The sequence below is a fragment of the Monodelphis domestica genome, chromosome 4 (genome assembly GCF_027887165.1).
Source record: "Monodelphis domestica isolate mMonDom1 chromosome 4, mMonDom1.pri, whole genome shotgun sequence".
Lineage (NCBI taxonomy): Eukaryota > Metazoa > Chordata > Mammalia > Didelphimorphia > Didelphidae > Monodelphis > Monodelphis domestica.
Window position 1 is genome coordinate 194,158,802 of NC_077230.1, and position 8,533 is coordinate 194,167,334.

Genomic DNA, 8,533 nt, shown 5'->3' on the forward strand with positions numbered 1-8,533 from the left:
AAAATTATTTTTTTCCAGATTACTTATAGATACAATTTATTTGTTACCATTTATTTTATTTTAAGAAATGTATAACAATATAATATGTAACACAACAATATTAGACACATGATTTATTGTAATAAATTATAATAAATTTACTTATGTAAAAGAAACAAAATTTCACACTACTTATTAGGTAGAACTGTCATTTAAATTATATTGGCTCTGCCCACCCCCAATTAATATTTACTAAATTATTTAAATATGACTTTATTTGTATAAAATAAGTTTATAAATTTATGTTCACATAGTTTCTGGATTTGTTTTAGAATATATACTACTAGGTATTTTATTCTATTGATGGTGAATTTAAATGGGTTGTCTCTATAAAACAATATAATTTTAAATAATCATTTTCTGATATTTTGCTATTGATGTTCTCTCCTCCCTATCTCAATCCCCTCCCCAAGACATCAGGTAATATGATATAAATTATACATATGTTATCATATAAAACATTTTCATGTTCATCGTTTTATGAAGAAAAAACTCATATCACACACTAGAGACAAATTCATGGAGGAAATAAAGTGAAGAATGGTATGCTTCAAATTTCATTCAAATTCCGCCAGTTCCTTCTTTGGTGGTAGATAGCCTTTTTTTTTTTGTCATGAGTCTCTGGGAGTTGTCCTGGATCCTTGCATAATAGTTAAGTCATTCACAGTTGATCAACATACTTTATTACTATTATTGTGTGCAACATTCCCCTTGTTCTGCTCACTTCATTCTGTATCCCTTTGTGTAAGTCTTTCCAGGTTTTTGTGATCATCTTATTTGCCATTTCTTATGGCACAATAATATTCCATTATAGTCATAATACTATAACTTGTTCAGCCATTCCCTAATTAATGAATCTCCCTTCAATTTCCACTTCTTGGTCAATACAGACCTTATAGTGGCATTGCTGGGTCAAAGGGTAAGCACAGTTTTATGGTCCTTTGGGTGAAGCAAGGATTTAAGATACAACTAGGAGCCATTCAAACAATTCTAAGGGAGGCTACAACAATAAAAAAGATTTTCTTCTAGAATGGTCTTGAAAACTTTTAAATATGAATGCTCAAAGATGTTTGCTTATTTTCCATGGAAAATGAGGTGCAGTTAAAGGATTATTCTAAGTATCTTGTGCTATACTCTCTGTAGTCTTTTAACTACATAGTGTGTAGACAATGTCTTCATAAGAAAAATGTGTTACATGTTAAATAACAAAATGATGTGTTTCTTCCCTGGCCTTACGAGTAATAGCATCACTTCTTTAAAAAACAAAACAAAGCAAAACAAGATAATAAACATCATGTCCTGACCTATGAACAACTTGAGTTCCTAGGGCAGTTTCTCTATTAGTCAACCACTCGGTGTCCAATACAAGATAAAGACCAGTTGGGAATCTCTGGCAGTTAATTATGTGATTTTATCATTCTGAAGGATCGGTTCAGTAGGTCTTTTAACAACAAAACTCCCTCTAAAGTTAGCCAAAATAATCAGAGGTCCATAATGGCTGAAGTCTAAGGTTATCAACAGTCAATATTGCTCTTCCAGGCTTATAATGAAACATGTTTGGGTATAAAGACTGGGCAAAAGGCTCCATAGGTGGAGAAAGAATTAAGGAAGTGTAGGTTATGCTGGTAAAGGAATTTCAGAAAAGGATCAGGACAACTCTGGAATCTAAAGGAAGAACTCTAGAGATAGGGAAAGAACTTCTTGACTCTCTTGAAAACAGCAAGGAGTTCTTTTTTCTATTTGTGCTCAATTCTGTTTTTAGTAAATTGAAATTTTTGAGGAATTGGCAATTGGTGCCTCAACACCATCTGCCTTTTTGTGACTGAACACAGTTGCTGTGTCATAGAGTGAAGTATCAGCTGGAAGAACCAATGTTTTATGTCCAATGAAACAAACTGTTACAGATTCAGTAGTTAATAAATGAATGCTGTTTTAGGAGTCATTCCCATGCTATTGGGTCCAGTGCCACAGAATATCCCTTTCCAGGTAATGGGGTGACCTAAGAATGATCATCTTTTTGAGAAATAATATATAGAAATTGAATAGCCTCAAGAAGGTTTAAAATCTGTAAGAAGGAAATTTAATTAAGCAGCCTTTCATTTGTATTAGCTTAAGAATACCTTTAGTTCAATGCCTTGCAACTGTGTGTTTTGTAGTAAGAATATAGTCTCAGGCAAGAGTCTGTGTATGTAACCAGATTAAGGATGTAGTCTCAGAATATTACCTGAGTTATCATCTTAAGTGTATGTGTTACCATATTAATCATAACTGAGTTACTATGTTAATCCCAGGTGTGTGAATCTATTTTATAATGTACTTTATATCAAGCTAATTCATTTAAGAGGCTATAGAGAATCTGATTAAGAGGAGGATCATCTGGGGATAGGGGTCCTCTTAGTGCAGGGGTGCTTGGAGTGCTCATGGGGGTTAGGGATTTGGGGGATTTTTGGAAAGAGGTGGGGTGCTGACTGACATGAAACTATTAAACTGTGTGTTTTGTAATTCAGGGTCTCAAACTCGACTGGGGAATCTGCAGACCTCTGACTTGCTCACCAAATAAAATCAGACTTTGCTTATAGAATACTTTGCCCTGTCTTTTTCTTTCACTTGGCACCCCATCAGTACTGAGGACTTACTCCAGAAAACCATAGGCTGTCCAACTGAAACTTCTCCATGGATCTTTTATGCTCAGAGGACACTATTGATGCTCTTCCCTTCAGTCAGATCCCCAACAGCTCTGATCATTGACTAAAGCTTCTACCCCGAGGAGGACACTGTTATTCTTGTCTTTAATGGGCCCTTTCCCATTATGCAGTCTGTTTATTTTATTTTTAGATCCTGTTTTAGAGATGGTAATTTTTTAATCTTATTAAACTTGGGTATTTTGGTGTGAACACATAGGTATTTTGGTCAAGAGTTCCCTTATTCTGAGGAAGAATGTTTGATTTAGTACTTAAAATTTTAAGGTTGTCTCATAACAGAGGATGGTTTCCCCTCCAGTAAAGCCATTCTCATCTAAAAAATAACAACAAAAAAAACTCAGGATCTTTCTTTTTTATGTTTTCAGTGAAAAGTCTCAGAGTAAAATTTACTTTGACAGGGACTCACTTGTTCAGTGGGGAGGAATAATTTCACTTGTGGTCTGTTTCAGTCTTTGACTTGTCATGAATTGTGTTAGTTTAAGAGAAACATTTAAAATTACTTATTTCACCTACAAGACTTTACTATTTGAGAAAGATTACTCAGAATTTTATTTTAAAATACTTCTGGGATTCTTCCTTTCAGGAATGTTTGTTTTGAGGTGATTGAGCCACCAATCAGTACACCAACACAACACAAATGGTTCCTACCATTCCCTGGATAACAGTTGAGGGAGTGACCCTTGGGAATACCCAAGAAGACCTCCAACCTTACAATTTTCAATCTAAGTCAACTTTGAGCCATGCTGAACCATTTTGACATTCCTATGCCTCTATCTAACTTCTGCCTAAGATTAAGCAAGGAACATTTAAAATAAAAGGATTTGTCTCACCATAAAGCTCTCTGGCATAAATTTCTTACTTTGTTTCACCTTATACCTCGACCTTTTTCATTGTCTCCTGTGATATACTCTGTATATGTGAAGATCAAATTCTATAATGTTTCTACCCTATCTGTCTGGGTATTAGAAAAAAATATTCTTCTCATCTCTTCTGTTTGTTTGTTTGCTTGCTTGCTTGCTTGTTTTAAAAAAAGGTTCTGTCATTCCCTATACCCAGTTTGATTTTGTTTGTGACCCCTTTGTCAGTACCAAGATTAGTATTTTCTGTCTCTCTCCTCTTAAAATGGTTTTGTGCTGGCTGTGAGAGGTTGTCTGTCCGGGTGAAGAGGTTGAGAAATGTTTAACTGCCAGGTCTTAAACTGCAAAAATGGGAAGTAAAAAGATATCTCTTGAGCAATTTCTCAGGAGAAGGGGGTGACAAAGAAACTTCCTTTCCAACTAGGCATGACTCAAATCTAAGTTATCAGATCGTCTCAATTTTTATATCTTCAAAGCAAAATGTTTTAAGGGGACCTCAGACTACCCCTCTAAAACCTGTATCCCGGGCATATGAAATAATGATTTGGAAAATGTTACTATCAGATTGTTCTTATTAGATTTCCATCATCCTCCCCCAAAGCTCTCACTTTCATTCATTGTTTAGCTCACACCAGAGAAACTGATCCTATTCCCTTGAAATTATAGAAGTGACTCCACAGTATATTATTTGAATCACTCTTTTTTCATCTGTGCCACCTTCTACCACTTCATAGTGATCAAACTGGAACGTCAGAACTGCCAAATAAAATTCCTGAGTCCAAAAGCGAATATTTGGACTCTGTCTCTGACCCTGCTACCCATAACAACTGTTCCAGCTGCTGTGAGTCAGTTAGGTAAAACATCCATTACACATAAAGAATCATCTAGACAATGGCCATATATTGTTGCAATTTCCTTTCTAGGCAACTCCTGTAATGAATACCAAGGCTAGTGGTCCTCATTTCTGCCTAGAACCAGCGTTCAATCACCCCATGCAGTCCAACTTCAAAAGACACTTTTCTGCAGTAGTGCCATAGAAACTCCTTCCTGTGGACAACCTTCAAGAAGACAACATTGCCATCACATCAGAACAATAACTGTTAAATCAGCAGCATCCTTCCCCAGTGGTTCCTGATACTTTTGCTCCAGCATCTCCATATTAATACATGTAGGAGGCTACAGAGAAGGCCATGAAGGGCAAGTTTCCCTCCAAGGCACCATGGATTTTTCCTACAGGTATGCCCACCATACCACTACCTTGAACATTATTTTCCCATAACCTTATTACTAAATTTGAAGCAGCTGGGTATTATTATTAAATTTGAGGCAGTAGATAGAGCACTGAACTTGAAGTCAGAAAAGCTTGACTTCCAATACTGCCATAGGCACCTCTATGACCCTGGGTAAATCATTTTATATTTCACTTTCCTCAACTATAAAAAATGGGCATAGTACCTCAAGAAATGTATAATAGAAGTTCCAGACTTCTGGGTAAACATGGCTGCAATCTAGAGGCTACTTGCTTCCCCTCCCCAGCACCGAACGAAATAGACTACCTCAAAAGAGCATAAAAATCACCTTTGGAAGAAAGGAGGGACTCTGCAGTACCCCCAAAGAAACGAAGGTACGTGGGGGTTTGAACATTCCCACACTATAAGGAGGAAGAAAAGCTCACACAAAAACATGAACTGAGCCGCCCCTTCCCCTTCCACCAAACCAGAGTAAGCTATCAGATCGCTCACTGGGACAGTGAGTGAGTGAGGAGCGTCTCTGTCTGGGGGAGCACACCAGGGCCCTTGGGATCTAAAGAGTGCAAGGAAATGACCTCTCAGGGCGGTTTCAAGGGAGAATCCTGCACTGAGTGCAGGGGGCTGTGTAGCTGAACTCGGGGAGGTTGCGCTGAGTATCTGGGCGGAGCTGAACACCTGGGTGGGCTGTGCTGATTGCCCCAGCAGTCGGGCTGAACCTGCTGCTCTAAGAAACCTTAGAGGCTGGGAAGAACTAGTCTGAGGCAACCTAAATTCATAGAAAACCCGCCCATATCACCCAGACCCCTGACCAAAAAAAGAAAGTGTTATAAAACCACTAAAGGGATGGCTCACATGTCCCAAAATCAAGCCTCCAAGAAGAAAGGGGGGAAAAAAGTGACTATTGAAAACTTTTATGGAGGGAGTACCCAAGAAGAAGAAGAGAATGAGGATGAAATCCAAACAAAATCAGAACATGCCTCCCAAAATGGAAACTATCCACAAGCTCTGGAAGATCTCAAAATGGAACTTACCCAAAAGATGGAAAACTTTTGGGAAAAAAATGGGAGAAAGAGATCAGCAGTCTGATAGACAAGACTTCAAAATTGGAGAACGAGCTGGAAGCATCTAATAGAAGGGCAGACAAAGCTGAAAAGCAAAACCAGTCCCTAACGACAAGAATTAAACAGCTGGAAGACAGCAAGCATGCCCAAAAGATGGAAACCTTTTGGAAAGAAAAATGGGAGAAAGAAATCAGCAGTCTGATAGACAAGACTTCACAATTGGAGAAAGAGCTGGAAGCATCTAATAGAAGGGCAGACAAAGCTGAAAAGCAAAACCAGTCCCTAAAGACCAGAATTAAGCAACTGGAAGACAGTGAGATCACAAAACAGCAAGTATCAATAAAGCAAACCCAAAAAATTAATGAATTAGAAGAAAACATGAAATATCTCACTGAAAAGGTCACAGACTTGAAAACAGAGGAAGAAGAGACAACCTCAGAATGATTGGTCTCCCCCAAAAAAACAGAGATAAACAAAAACCTCGATGCTATTCTACAGGAGATTATAGAAGATAATTGTCCACATATTCTGGAGCAAGGGGGCAAAATAGAAATAGAAAGGGGTCATACCTTCTATACTAAATCCCCAAAAGACAACCTCCAGGAATGTAATCACCAAATTCAAGAGCTTCCAAGATAAGGAGAAAATCCTACAAGAAGCCAAGAAGAGGAGCTTCAGATATAAGGGGGCTCCCATAAGGATCGCACAGGACTTAGCGGCTAACACACTAAGAGACCGCAAAGCATGGAACACGATATTTAGAAAGGCAAGAAAGCTGGGTCTCCAACCAAGAATCAACTACCCAGCAAAACTGACTACATACTTCCAGGGGAAAGTATGGGCATTCAACAAAATAGAAGATTTCCAAGCATTTGCTAAGAAAAGACCAGAACTTAGTGGAAAATTTGATATCCAAGCACAGAAAGCAAGAGAAACATGAAAAGGTAAATATGAAAGAAAGGGAAAAGGAGATAAATCTTATCTTTTTCTTTAAGTCAAACTCTCTTCTATAAGGACTACATTTACATCAAATTATATATATTAATATGTGGGGAAAATGAATTGTTTAACTTGAAAAAATTGTATGCATCATAAGAGTAGTTAGAAGAATCATACATAGGGAAAAATTGGGGCATCAAGAAGATTTGGTGAAAGGGGGGAAGAAAGAAAAAGGGATGGGGGAACCATCGATAATACTAACATTTACTTCAAGAAATGGGGGAGGGGACTAAATAGAATAATCTTTCCCATACAAAGATACACATGGGAAGGGGAGGGGAAGAACTCTCATATGAGAAGTAGAGGAAGAGAGCGTGAAGTTGTATTACTTAAACCTTACTCTCAGTGAAATCAAACCTGAGAGGGAAGAACATATAGATCCAGTGGGATCCTGAATTCTATCTTATCCAACAGGGTAAAAAAGAAAGGAAAATCAAGGAGGGGGTGTGGGGAAGGGGGTATAAAAATGGAGGGAAAGAGAGGGGGGAGGGGAAGGGAGCATAAAAAGGGAGGGGCCAGAAAGGGAAGCATATCAAGGGAGGGTATTAGGGGGACTGACCTAAAGTAAATCACGGGTTCAAAAGGATATAGCTAAAGAAGAAAGGTCAGAACTAGGGGAAGTTATCAAAATGCCAGGGAATCCACAAGTAACAATCATCACTTTGAACATGAATGGGATGAACTCGCCCATAAAACGTAGACAAATAGCAGATTGGATTAGAACCCAAAACCCTACCATTTGTTGTCTTCAAGAAACACACATGAGGAGGGTTGATACTCACAAGGTTAGAATTAAAGGATGGAGTAAGACCTTTTGGGCCTCAACTGATAGAAAGAAGGCAGGAGTTGCAATCATGATATCAGACAAAGCCAAAGCAAAAATAGACCTGATCAAAACGGATAGGGAAGGTAAATATATTCTGTTAAAAGGGAATATAGACAATGAGAAAATATCACTAATCAACATGTATGCACCAAATGGTATAGCATCCAAATTTTTAATTGAGAAACTAGGAGAATTGAAGGAGGAAATAGACAGTAAAATCATATTAGTGGGAGACTTGAACCAACCACTATCAAATTTAGATAAATCAAACCAAAAGATAAACAAGAAAGAGGTAAAAGAGGTGAATGAAATCTTAGAAAAATTAGAGTTAATAGACATATGGAGAAAAATAAATAGGGACAAAAAAGAATACACCTTCTTCTCAGCACCACATGGCACATTCACAAAAATAGATCATACACTAGGTCATAGAAACATGGCACTCAAATGCAGAAAAGCAGAAATAATAACTGCAGCCTTTTCAGATCACAAAGCAATGAAAATATCGATCCAAAAGGGTACATGGAGAGCCAAATCAAAAATTAATTGGAAATTAACAAATATGATACTCCAAAATCAGTTAGTTAGAGAAGAAATCATAGAAACAATTAATAATTTCATTGAGGAAAATGACAATGGTGAGACATCCTTTCAAACCTTATGGGATGCAGCCAAAGCAGTACTTAGAGGAAAATTCATATCCATGAGTGCATATATTAACAAATTAGGGAGGGCAGAGATCAATGAATTGGAAATGCAAATCAAAAAACTTAAGAATGAACAAATTAAAAACCCCCAG